This window comes from Oncorhynchus masou, chromosome 32 (assembly GCF_036934945.1).
Source record: "Oncorhynchus masou masou isolate Uvic2021 chromosome 32, UVic_Omas_1.1, whole genome shotgun sequence".
Classification (NCBI taxonomy): Eukaryota; Metazoa; Chordata; class Actinopteri; order Salmoniformes; family Salmonidae; genus Oncorhynchus; species Oncorhynchus masou.
In genome coordinates this window covers 14,280,367-14,294,450 of record NC_088243.1, presented here as the reverse complement: position 1 = coordinate 14,294,450, position 14,084 = coordinate 14,280,367, and the positions used below count along the sequence as shown (strand labels likewise).

Sequence of the window (14,084 nt, the reverse complement as noted above, 5' to 3'; positions counted from 1 at the left end):
CCATCCAACCTGAGAGCTTGAAAGAATCTGCAGAAAAGAATGGGAGAAACTCCCCAAATACAGAGGGTATAGGAGAGAGAGAATAATGTGTGTGATGTAATATTTTTATGCCTGTTTGGAACAGTTTTAACACTAAATATATTCTAAGTAATACCAGAGTATATTCTATCAAACAAATATATACATTGTAAAGCCTTTATTACAGCATAGCAAAGATCAAAAACAGTTGAATTTGTGAAATTGCTTCATCAAACATTTTGAAGGTATATGGGAGGCTTGGTGCTCACGGAATCGAGAGGCTATTAAACAAACTTTCAGTGTATTTCTGTAGATGTATACAGAGTATACAAAACATTAAAACACTTGGTTTTTCCAAACCAGACTGATTAGGGGAATCCAGGTGAAAGTTCTCAATCCCTTATTGATGTCACTTTTTAAATCCACTTCAGTGTAGATGAAGGGGAGGAGTCTTGAAACAATTGAGTCATGGAATGTGTGCCATTCTGAGGGTGAATGAGCAAGACAATAGAGGTATGGCAGTAGGTGCCAGGCGCACCAGTTTGTGTCAAGAACTGCAACGCTGCTGGGTTTTTCACACAACAGTTTCCTGTGTGTATCAATATTAGATTTATTAGTGTTGCACTATTATTCTTACATAATATAAAATCACTTAGAATGTCAGTATCACATGTCTTAGAGTGATGGACTGTGCCATCTCCGTGTCCTCCACAATGGATCAGTCCACTGAGACAGGCACCAATCAGACAGGTGTTTTGCGCACCATAAAAAAATAAATAAAAAAATACATGTGCGACCTCTCGACTAAAATAATCTCGGTTATCGACCTAACAACTGAACAGTCGACTAAATGGGGTCAGCCCTAAAAAGGCTGACTGAAGTAGACCTAAAAGACAAGTTATTATGGCCCTGTCCGGGGGTGTCCTCGGATGGGGCCACAGTGTCTCCTGACCCCTCCTGTCTCAGCCTCCAGTATTTATGCTGCAGTAGTTTATGTGTCGGGGGGCTAGGGTCAGTTTGTTATATCTGGAGTACTTCTCCTGTCCTATCCGTTGTCCTGTGTGAATTTAAGTATGCTCTCTCTAATTCTCTCTTTCTCTCGGAGGACCTGAGCTCTAGGACCATGCCTCAGGACTACCTGACATGATGACTCCTTGCTGTCCCCAGTCCACCTGGCCGTGCTGCTGCTCCAGTTTCAACTGTTCTGCCTATGATTATTATTATTTGACCATGGTGGTCATTTATGAACATTTGAACATCTTGGCCATGTTCTGTTATAATCGCCACCCGGCACAGCCAGAAGAGGACTGGCCACCCCACATAGCCTGGTTCCTCTCTAGGTTTTGGCCTTTCTAGGGAGTTTTTCCTAGCCACCGTGCTTCTACACCTGCATTGCTTGCTGTTTGGGGTTTTAGGCAGGGTTTCTGTACAGCACTTTGAGATATCAGCTGATGTACGAAGGGTTATATAAATACATTTGATTTGATTATAAAAGGTGACTGTGGAGTCAGTACACATAGATGACATTTCAGTGGAACACACTTTGTTGTAATCTCAGGAAGATAACCAATATCAGCTCTCTCCAACAGGCCAGCACTGGTCACATGAAGCCGGACACCAGAATAGATAACCTTTGTCCCTCCATCCGTGGATCAACCCCTCCTCCACAGGTCCCGTCACATTCCTCTCTTCCTAGTTAGCTCCACTCCGAGCTGGACATACTCCCCAGGTCCTGCACTACTGAGCTGTGTCCCAGTGAGTCAGTGAGTGAGATTGACAGGGCACACATTCTAACCTCCTCAGCACAGCTCTGAATCTGAACAAGACCTCAATCTGCCCTCCTCCTTATCTCAAGAAATCCCTCATCTACCTCTTTTGCCTCTCTTTTTTGTCTGGGCTCTCCTCTCTTCCCGCTCCCTCCCTTTCCCTCTCTGTCAGCCTCTCTGCTGTGTGGAGATTACGTGCCTCGAAGGACCCTTATGCATCTCCATGACAACAGCTTTGTCAGCAGGCAGGAGGTAAGGAGACAACACAAAGACACACAGGGAGGACTGTAGAAAGATGGAGATGTGGGGGGGCGAGAAATAGGGTCCTCTGTCCTTACCCAGGTGTTGGTTAGTTGGTGCTCTGCTCTATAGTAGTAGCCAGGCTGAGGGCTCTCCTCTCTGTAGATTTCCCCCAGGCTGTGGATCAGTGACTCTACCCTCCTCTTCGGATCAACAGGCAGGCACTCAGTCTGCTTGCTCAGTCAGGTGGGAATGGAGAGGACTGATGCGTTATGACAGCGCAATTACACATTTCAAAACCAACATTGTTTCAGACCAGGTTGTGCTGGAAGTAACTGTACAAAATAAATAAATGTTATTTTGTGCTGGCACTGTGAAGATATGTTTTTATTCTTCAAGGTAGTAGTATGGGGAATCTACCAATTAAGATAAATGGAGGAAGTTACCTGAGGGAGAAAATATGGCAACACTAAGGCATGTCACTAATCCGAGTCAGGAAGAACATAGCACAGGCACAGTTTCTCTAAGGAGAACCTCCCCCCCACACACACACACACACACTACACTGGGCCCTGTGCTGTCTCAAAGGTCAAAGTGTTGCAGTGACAGCGGAAAATTCCCATGATGCAAATGGTAAGAATGTAAAACAGCATTCCCGAGCAGAGCATAAGAGACCTATTGCCAGTGTGTGCACGCGTGGAATCAAAGCAAACTTCCTCCCTTATTAAATATGAAGCAGAGTGCGGCAGAGGGATAGATGAAGGAAGCGTGTACTGTTTGATATCTAATAGGTTTATAATGGAAAACACTTGCTCTGAGCCCTCGGCAACAAACAGTAAACACACAGAGGGCTTAATGGGAGGAGCGGAGGTGTAAACAACAAGCCTAAGTTGGTGTAATCGTTTCTATTAGATGAGAGGATTGCCCACTCACCTGCACTAAATAAGTATGGCAAACAAACACCCATAAACATGCCGTACACAGGCTACATGTGGTCCAGTGTTGGCAAGAGGGTGGCACTAGCCTTCCCACGGTTGTGTGTATTTTGTATAGCCTATTAAATATAAAATACACATCCCATTCATTGAAATCAAACAAAATGTATTTCCAAAAGGACTAGAAAATGAACAACTGTCAGTTCACAAGGTCATACTCAATAGACAGTGCTTGTATCAATTGTCATACGAAACAGAAAACATGGATGTTTTTGAGTACAGAATAAGTAACAAAAGAATGAATGTTAAGCGTTTGAGGCTCCCTGGGTGAAAAGTGAAGGAGCCTGTTTGTCCTTGGAAACTCCGCCTCTCTCACACACACGCAGAGCAGACGCTTTGAATGAATAATGTAGTTTCTGTAAGTGACGTAGGATTAGGCTAGATGGCTGACAGTATCACTCACTGGATGAGTTGGAGATGGAGGGCAGACACACAAATTAAAATGGTTGGTGGACATATAACTGGCTATTCTAAGCACTAAGGTTAAAAGAGTAAATTAACATTGTTTCCAGAGGAAGGTGATATATTCTTTGGTGTTGAAGTGTGAATATAATGCTCTATGACAGTGGAATTTCTTTAAATGGCTAATTCTACTTCCAGTCACTCAAACTCTACATCCTGTGGGGTGTGGCCAATTCAACTGATGAGTTGAATGGAGTCAATTCCAACACATGAAGAGTGCTCAATTCAGAATTGCCTCGCTGTCAACTCATTAGTTGAAATTCAAATTGGTCACGTCCGACAGGATATACAATTAGATTTTTGTACACCAGCTTAAAAAAAAGCTAAAACACACTATTTTTGGTTATTGAAAATATAATTCACAAGCGGTTTAGATGGTACAATGATTCTCTACACTATACATGACTTGTTTTGGCACTAAATGGAGTTAGACAAACTATTTGAATTTTAGCAACCTGGAAATGGTTGGCGACCAAACAATCGAATAGGGTGTTGGTCAACAGATTTTTTGTTGTTGTCAAGCAGTGGCAAATATATATATAAAAAAAAAATGTATGGCCCACGAGACACCCGTCTGAGTGGACGAATCCATTGTGTAGGCCACGGGGGTGGCACACCATTAGTACATCTACCGTTAATTACCATAGTTTTTAAACCAATTTGTAAGTCGCTCTGGATAGAACTAGGCCTAGGCTACCTGGCCTGCGTGCAAATGTAGGCCTATAAATGTGGGATCTGATACTAGATCTGATTGAGTATCTTCACATGGATGGTGAGATGAGCCAAAGTAATATTTTCTTTGTCTCAAAAAGCAAGTAAACAAAGTCTGTTTTTACATCCACTGAGAATGAAAATAGCTCCTCAACTAAGCATATTTGTAAAATCTTTCCAACTTTCTCCCGTTCGATAACCCCTCTGACCTGATGGAAATGTCATAAAAAAGGCCTACCTGATTACTTCTCATCACTTGCGCAAAGAGCCTACAGAATATTTTATACAATGTTGCAAGTTTGCTAGTGCAAGCTTATGGCTGGACCAAGGTATATAGTTGATACAATGTTTCAACTTCCTTGCAGACAGGAAATGCATAGCATGGATTACTAATATGATTAGGATTATCATCAACTAGCATGGGCTACTAATATGATTAGGATTATCATCAACTGGCATGGATTACTAATATGATTAGGATTATCATCAACTAGCATGGGTTACTAATATGATTAGAATTATCATCAACTGGCATGGATTACTAATATGATTAGGATTATCATCAACTAGCATGGGTTACTAATATGATTAGAATTATCATCAACTGGCATGGATTACTAATATGGTTATCATCAACTAGCATGGATTACTAATATGATTAGGATTATCATCAACTAGCATGGATTACTAATATGATTAAGATTATCATCAACTAACATGGGTTACTAATATGATTAGGATTATCATCAACTAGCATGGGTTACTAATATGATTAGGATTATCATCAACTAGCATGGATTACTAATATGATTATCATCAACTAGCATGGGTTATTAATATGATTAGGATTATCATCAACTAGCATGGGTTACTAATATGAATAGGGTTATGACTAGCTACTGGACAAAATTAAGTTGATTTGAAAACTAATAGAACATGAGAATAATGCTGGTTTCAATGGCATATTAAGCATTTATAAAATAATTCCCTCAACATTTCAATGGTTGTATTTTGGCTAGCCTACTTAGAAACAAGGCAAGACATGCTTCATGAACTTACATAAGGTGGGTGATGAGCAACAGGCACTGTCCTTCACTCTCCGGGCTTGTGACCATTTCATCTGAACGAGACATGCAGTCAAAAGTTTGGACACATCTACTCATTCAAGGGTTTTTATTGATTTTTACTATTTTCTACATTGTAGAATAATAGTGAAGACATCAAAACTATGAAAAAACACATATGGAATCACGCAGTAACCAAAAGTGTTAAATCAAGATATGAGATTCTTCAAAGTAGCCACCCTTTGCCTTGATGACAGCTTTGCACACTCTTGACATTCTCTCAACCAGCTTCATGAGGTAGTCACCTGGAATGCATTTCAATTAACAGGTGTGACTTAAAAAGTTAATTTGTGGAATTTATTTCCTTCTGCGTTTGAGACAATCAGTTGGGTTGTGACAAGGTAGGATTGGTATACAGAAGATAGCTCTATTTGGTAAAAGACTGAGTACATATTTTGGCAAGAAGAGCTCAAATAAGCAAAGAGAAATGACAGTCCCTCATTATTTTAAGACATGAAGGTCAGTCAAGGCGAAACATTTCAAGAACTTTGACAGTTTCTTCAAGTGCAGTCGCAAAAACCATCAAGCGTTATGATGAAACTGGCTCTCATGAGGACCGCCACAGGTAAGGAAGACCCAGAGTTACCTCTGCTGCAGAGTTCATTAGAGTTACCAGCCTCAGAAATTGCAGCACAAATAAATGCTTCACAGAGTTCAAGTAACAGACATCTCAACATCAATGGTGCAGAGGAGACTGTGTGAATCAGGCCTTCATTATCGAATTGCTGCAAAGAAACCACTAAAAAGATAAACCACGAAAAAGAGACTTGCTTGGTCCAAGAAACACAAGCAATGGGCATTAGACCGGTGGAAACCTGTCCTTTGGTCTGAAGAGTCCAAATGTGAGATTTTTGGTTCCAACCGCCGTGTCTTTGTGAGACTCAGCGTAGGTGAACGGATTATCTCTGCATATGTGGTTCCCACCGTGAAGCATGGAGGAGGTGTGATGGTGCTTTGCTGTGACACTGTCTGTGATTTATTTAAAATTCAAGGCACACTTAACCAGCATGTCTAACACAGCTTTCTGCAGCAATACGCCATCCCATCTGTTTGCATTTAGTGGGACTATCATTTGTTTTTCAACTTTACAATGACCCAACATACCTCCAGGCTGTATAAGGGCTATTTGACCAAGGAGTGGTGCATCATATGACCTGACCTCCACAATCCCCAACCTCAACCCAATTGAGATGGACAGCAGAGTGAAGAAAAAGCAGCCAACAAGTATTCAGCATATGTGAGAACTCCTTCAAGACTGTTGGAAAAGCATTCCAGGTGAAGCTGGTTGAGAGAATGCCAAGAGTGTGCAAAGCAGTCAAGGCAAAGCGTGGCTACTTTGAAGAATATAAAATATATTGATTTGTTTAACAATCATTTGGTTGTTACGTGATTCCATACATGTTATTTCTTGTTATTGTGATGTCCTTACTATTATTCAACAACGTAAAAAAATAAATAAAGAAAAACCCTGGAATGAGTCAGTGTGTCTAAACTTTTGACTGGTTCTATGTCAAACATGACTGGAGTTTATATTTTTGTAATTAAAGGTTGGGCTACATTTTCTGGCGCCTTCAAAGGCACATCACTACACTGACATGCAAGCCTGTTTATTTATTTAGACCTACATGAAAATTAGACACTGTTTGATGGTGATATTTATTTTTACTCTTCAATCTATTATTATTATTTTTTCTTTTTTTTTTTACTTGTCTGGACAAGCGTTAATGTCGAGCCCTGGCATGTATATAACGACATGATTGATGTTTTATGTACAAGATGTATGTTTGTACAGACTTCACCTATTATAGAATAGAATAGGCATTTCAATTTCATTTAACTCAATTGTATTTCCTTTCATTCAAATTCTGTACCCTGTTCACTACTTCAATTAAAATATTATATTCAAATTCAAGAAATGAATTGGAATTTATGGAGGCAAATGACACACACAAGGATTTTTCAAGATATGAATGCACACACACACACACACACACACACACACACACTTCAGTGGCCAATATAGTCTATATATTTTATGTCCTTGAGTATCCTGTTGCCCCTTGTGTGTTGCTACAACAATTTTGCAGAACACAGTGTATGGATAAGGTTTCCCCACCATATTGTGAGTGTCAGACTGACTCGTGTTGATACTGATGCCTCTGTTGTGTTCAGTGGACACAATTTACATGAGGTGGCCAGAGAAGAACACCTTATTGTCCATGTTCCTTACGGAGTCATGCAAACCAGCACGGACTTCATTCCCAGCCTCTCAAAGTCCATCCTGTTACCATTTCAAGAGCATCAATGCAGGTGAAGACCATAAAATAAGATTACAATAGTGGTTGAAAGCAAGCATGCATCGCTTAAAGTATGAACTATGTGCAGCCTAAACAAAAATGGACATTCTAAAAACCTCTTTGGGTTCAGTTTCCATTTGCTCTAAAATTACAACTCTCTAATTAAGCAATAAGGCCCGAGGACTGGTGGTATATGGCCAATATACCACGGATAAGGGCTGTTCTTAGGCACAACGCATGGCGAGTGCATGAACACAGGCATTAGCCGTGGTATATTGGCCGTACATCACAAACCACTGAGGTAAACTCGTTTCCAACATAATTCGAACAGTAAAAATAAATGTTTTGTCATACCTGTAGTATACAGTCTGATATACCATGGCTGTCAGCCAACCAGCATCCAGGGTTCGAACCACACAGTTTATAACGTCACAGGAGACGTGCTATAAGTAGCTATTTCAGTTATGCCCTGGGCTGTGTATTGATTAACTACGGAAGGTCAAGCCTGAAGATTGTGTCTCTCCAGTAAGCTCCAGGCCAGCCTGACATCTTATAAAAGCACACCTGACAAACCCGAGGAGTGATATTTTAGGGCAATCAACCAGTCACTCTGTTGCTCCCTTTTAAAACAACAGTAATAGCATGGTTATTCATGAGAAGGATGAGTGTATATTTGTTTATGAGAGGGAGTGGGAAGTCAGATCTGAATTGGAAGTCTAGAGAATACAGTGGTAGTTAAGTTCAGTGGTGCACACTACTCAACCATTTTCACACCAGGCACCTCAAATTAACTACACACATACAAATGGCAGCCTGACACATTCCATCTCCAGATCTTGAGATAATTTAGTATGACAGACCTTCCCCTCCCCCTAGAAGAGCTGTGTCCGTAAGGAGGACAAATGACACACCCAGGCTCGAGACTAGTATTTTCTCATCACTGTACAAGAATCATCCCGAAGTGCAATTTCAACCAAATAGCAACCATCTCAAATAAAACCAAAAATGTAACAACAATATTAATAAATATTTTTTATTAAAACACGTCACAATTATTATGACAATAAGGGTCTAGGACCTAGGTAATTGACAGTGATTTAAAAGTAGGCCTACTATTGAAATAGATAAATGAGGCTGTCAACCAAGTATCCTGGAAGGATATTGACCTCATCCTGTCAGTAGAGGATGCCTTGTCGTTATTAAATAAGCATTCCCCTTTCAAAAAATGTAGAACTAAGAAAATATATAGCCCTTGGTTCAATCCAGACCTGACTGCCCTCGACCAGAACAAAAACTTCCTGTGGCGGACTACACTAGCATTGAATAGTCCCCGCGATATGCAACTTTTCAGGGAAGTCAGGTACCAATACACACAGTCAGTTAGGAAAGCAAAGGCTAGCTTTTTCAACCAGAAATGTGCATCCTTTAGCTCTAACTCCAAAAAGTTTTGGGACACAGTAAAGTCCATGGAGAATAAGAGCACTTCCACCCAGCTGCCCACTGCACTGAGGCTAGGAAACACTGTCACCACCGATAAATCCACGAAGATCGAGAATTTCAATAAGCATTTCTCTACGGCTGGCCATGCTTTCCTCCTGGCTACCCCAACCCCGGCCAACAGCTCCACACCCTTCGCAGCTACTTGCCCGAGCCTCCCCAGCTTCTCCTTCACCCAACTAGCAGATGTTCTGAAATAACTGCAAAACCTGGACCCGTATAAATCAGCTGGGCTAGACAATCTGGACCCTCTGTCTAAAATTATCCGCTGCCATTGTTAATAGCGGTTGCAACAGTCTGTTCAACATCTCTTTCGTATTGTCTGAGGTGCCTAAAGATTGGAAAGCTGCCGCAGTCATCCCCATCTTCAAAGGGGGTGACACTCCAGACCCAAACTATTACAGACCTATATCCATCCTGCCCTGCCTTTCCAAAGTCTTCAAAAGCCAAGTTAATAAACAGATGACCGACCATTTCGAATCCTACCGTACGTTCTCCGTTGTGCATTCCGGTTTCCGGGCTGGTCATCAGCAGACAGGTCATCGGCAGACTCAACCGCCTTGGTTTCTCAAATGACTGCCTCGCCTGGTTCACCAACTACTTCTCAGATAGAGTTCAGTGTGTCAAATCGGAGGGCCTGTTGTCCGGACCTCTGGCAGTCTCTATGGTGGTGCAACAGGGTTCAGTTCTCGGGCCAACTCTTTTCTCTGTATACATCAATTATGTCGCTCTTGCTGGTGATTCTCTGATCCACCTCTACACAGACGACATCATTCTGTATACTTTTGGCCCTTCTTTGGACACAGTGTTAACAAACCTCCAAACGAGCTTTAATGCCATACAACTCTCCTTCCGTGGCCTCCAACTGCTCTTAAACGCGAGTAAAACTATATGCATGCTTTTCAACCAATCGCTGCCTGCACCCGCCCGCCCAACTAGCATCACCACTCTGGACGGTTCTGACTTAGAATATGTGGACAACTACAAGTACCTAGGTGTCTGGCTAGACTGTAAACTCTCCTTCCAGACTCATATTAAACATCTCCAATCCAAAGTTAAATCTAGAGTCAGCTTCCTATTTTGCAGCAAAGCCTCCTTCAATCACGCCACCAAACACATTCTTATAAAACTGACTATCCTACCAATCCTCGACGATGTAATTTACAATATAGCCTCCAACACTCTACTCAGCAAACTGGATACAGTCTATCACAGTCCCATCTGTTTTGTGCATTTTAGAAAATGTGTTTTCCCGCAATTTGCAATTTGGAACATTTGCACGTAGGCCTGCCGCCGTGTGCACATTGTTGCAATTAAAATATGAAATAATAGTTATCAAAATTTTAAGCAAAACATTCCTTTGGATGCAACAGTGGTTGTATAATTTTTGGATCTATCGTCCCGGGACTGTGCCAAAGTCTGTTTTGAACCGTCTTAGACATCTTTTTAAAGTCCTCGAGATGAAGAAACGCCCTCAATTTCAAGCCCTGCACACACTGGGCCCTTTGAGTGGACCATCTGCTGCTGTGTGACTTAGCTAAGCACCCTGGTGGAGACAAAGTGGTCATCCTCCTGGTCCTCTCAACCACTGGGCTAACTGAACTGACTGATGAACAGACAGCTATACACAATGGGCCTGGTAAAAGCTGCAGAAACCTTCCTAAACAACTCATTACACATATCAACCAAACGTATATGATAATACTATTTCTACATCAGCAGCCACCATCAGCAGCCTGGCCTAAACCCCAAAGACTAAGCAGCAGAATATAAACTACAATGTGAGAGCGAAGGCAGATGGAACAGGTTCATTACCTGTGGGTAAGGGAGGAGGGGTCAGTGTGTGTGTGTAGGTGTTTTGTTTTTAAGGGGAAGCAGCAGGAGTAGCAGGTCCTAGGCTGTGGGTGTGACCTAAACTTTCAGATTAAAGCAGGGTGAGAGGAACAAACCTACTGGACCTGAAGAGTAAACAACTTCCCCGAACAGTGTTTACTTCTGCACCTGTCTGTCTGATATATAGAGATCCAATTAACTTACTATGAATTATTCTAATTCTATGGTCTTATGTCATATTTTCACCAATGGCGCACGCACACAAACACACTAAACAGTGGACAGCACCTGGAAATGACTACTTTAACTAAGAATGTATGACCCAGTCAGTACGTGCTTGAATTGCCTGAACAGAATGGCAACAAAAAAAAGATACACTTGGGAGGTAACAAAACAAAGAGAGACAATTTGACCACTGTCTTCTCCCCCAAACATACCACACCTGGTCCAGGCTACATCACTGTCTTCTCCCCCAAACATACCACACCTGTTCCAGGCTACATCACTGTCTTCTCCCCCAAACATACCACACCTGGTCCAGGCTACATCACTGTCTTCTCCCCCAAACATACCACACCTGGTCCAGGCTACATCACTGTCTTCTCCCCCAAACATACCACACCTGGTCCAGGCTACATCACTGTCTTCTCCCCCAAACATACCACACCTGTTCCAGGCTACATCACTGTCTTCTCCCCCAAACATACCACACCTGGTCCAGGCTACATCACTGTCTTCTCCCCCAAACATACCACACCTGTTCCAGGCTACATCACTGTCTTCTCCCCCAAACATACCACACCTGGTCCAGGCTACATCACTGTCTTCTCCCCCAAACATACCACACCTGGTCCAGGCTACATCACTGTCTTCTCCTCCAAACATACCACACCTGGTCCAGGCTACATCACTGTCTTCTCCTCCAAACATACCACACCTGGTCCAGGCTACATCACTGTCTTCTCCTCCAAACATACCACACCTTGTCCAGGCTACATCACTGTCTTCTCCCCCAAACATACCACACCTTGTCCGGGCTACATCACTGTCTTCTCCTCCAAACATACCACACCTTGTCCGGGCTACATCACTGTCTTCTCCTCCAAACATACCACACCTGGTCCAGGCTAAATCTGATTTACAGACTAACACTGCAAACAGCATGGTAACATCATGGTGGTGTTTGGGGTGAGGTTGGTCTGTCCGTGTCCTGACCGGTCCTGGTGGTGTGTAGCCATAAACAACACTAGAATGTCATATACTACCCTCGAGGCTTGTTGATGGCGAGGTTATACGAGGTGAATCACACATGGTCCTGCTAGCACTGCAGGTGTCATCTCTACAGGACAGACCTGTCCTACCGTGGGCAAGAAGCAGCTTGTCACCGGCACATAAAACCAGCCCACTTGACAACCTTATTCTTTTATTTAACTAGGCAAGTCAGTTAAGAAGGAATTCTTATTTACAATGACAGCCTACCCCGGCCAAACCCTCCCCTAACCAGGATGACACTGGGCCAATTGTGCACCACCCTATGAGTCAGATGTGATACAGCCTGGATTTGAACCTGTAGTGTAGTGACACCTCTTGTATTGAGATGCAGTGCCTTAGACCGCTGTGCCACTCGGGAGCTCTTAAAGGGTGGTGTCTGTCTGGTCTTTCCTGGTCTAGCCTTCTGAGACCACAGATGGGGTTGAGAAGCCCTCCTCCTCCAGCCCACTGTCCTGAGCCAAACCAAATATAAACAACACTGGGCAGAGTCTAACATTCCACTCAAGATATTTTCATTCCCACACGCTGCTTTTATTCTCACTTCTTGGCTCACATTTAAAGGAGAGAAATATAGGCTAGGAAAAGCAACTAGGCCTGTGAACTTATTTCTTCTGATTACATGGAATCAGAGAGTCCCCAATGACACCTCAGCTGTGGGTCAGTGTATCCTATCCTCCCTTAGCCTGTCACTGTGGAGGAGAAACAGACCAGGATTCTGATCTTCTCCAGAACTCTCACTCCACATTCCAACACTCCACACACAGAATAATGAACATTCCAGATTCCAGGGAAGAGGAAATGAGAGATCATGTAACATACAGAACCACCTCATAACAGGGTTTTAAATAAAGGTGAAATAAAAAACAAACAGCACCAGGGTGGTAGAGAGGGGGCAGAGAGACGGGATGCATAAAGGTGGAGAGAACGACAGAGGGGCCTATGACAGTCTCTAGTCCATATAAGACAATGGCATTTATAGTAAGTGTTACATTTTGATAGCTGTTGAGTGTACTTCTGCAACATATTATCAAACTCCTCAAAAATTAAAGTGGAGTGGTTTCAGCTTTTCTACCTGCTCAAAACTGGACAATGACCTTCAACGTGGCAGTGGACATAAACGGAAACGAAGGCAGCTTAGTTAATTTCTAAACCAAACTTCTTTTAATGTGAACTTTTTACTACTATATGGGCAACATTCTGCCAGTCACAACAAAACATTCATACTTTGATAAATAGAAGGCTCGCTCTCTCTGGCTACTTCAACCATGACTATGGGGGTGGCCTAGCCAAGGTCGACAGCAGGGCTGGGGGAGACTTCACATCAGTTAGGGGCTGTTTTAGTTTAGGCTTGGCTGCTAACAAATGAGGTGAAGTATCTGAGATACCAGCACCTGAATACCTTGATGACGAACTTGTCAAATTAAGGGGAAAACTCTTGGTTGCCGTGCATTCTGTAGCTCGTCATCAGCACAGGCGAATTTGAGAATTCAAGCCTTATTGTTGACAATACAACACTGTGATATCAGTGGCAACCATTGTGTTTTTAAGCAAGGTCAGTGGGGTCCTTCCCAGCAATTTTAGGTCAGTGATTGGAGGCACACCACCTAAAAAGGAGGGAACCCACTTATCTGTGAATAGTAGAACAGTCATGTGATTATGGAGACTATGGAGACTGATAAGATTGTTATTTTTTACCATTATAGTGTCAGGCTGGGCAGTAGGTGATAAGCACCCAGTGTGTGGTTGCTGCTTGATTAGATTTGAGTTATCTACGATAAATGGATGTGGGATTCATTAATTTATTTTTTATTTAACTAGTTAAGAACAAATTCTTATTTTCAATGACGGCCTAGGAACAGTGCCTGTTCA

General features: G+C 42.4%; 1 protein-coding gene across 1 annotated transcript in view; it reads right to left on the bottom strand.

Moving 5' to 3' along the window:
* pals1a (protein associated with LIN7 1, MAGUK p55 family member a) overlaps positions 1-12,748 on the bottom strand; it is a 55,199-nt gene extending 42,451 nt beyond the window's left edge. Inside the window, 2 exon segments of the mRNA XM_064953347.1 lie at positions 2,123-2,254; positions 12,511-12,748. The gene's annotated coding sequence lies outside the window, so the exon portion shown is untranslated.
* Between the last annotated feature and the right edge of the window lie 1,336 nt (positions 12,749-14,084).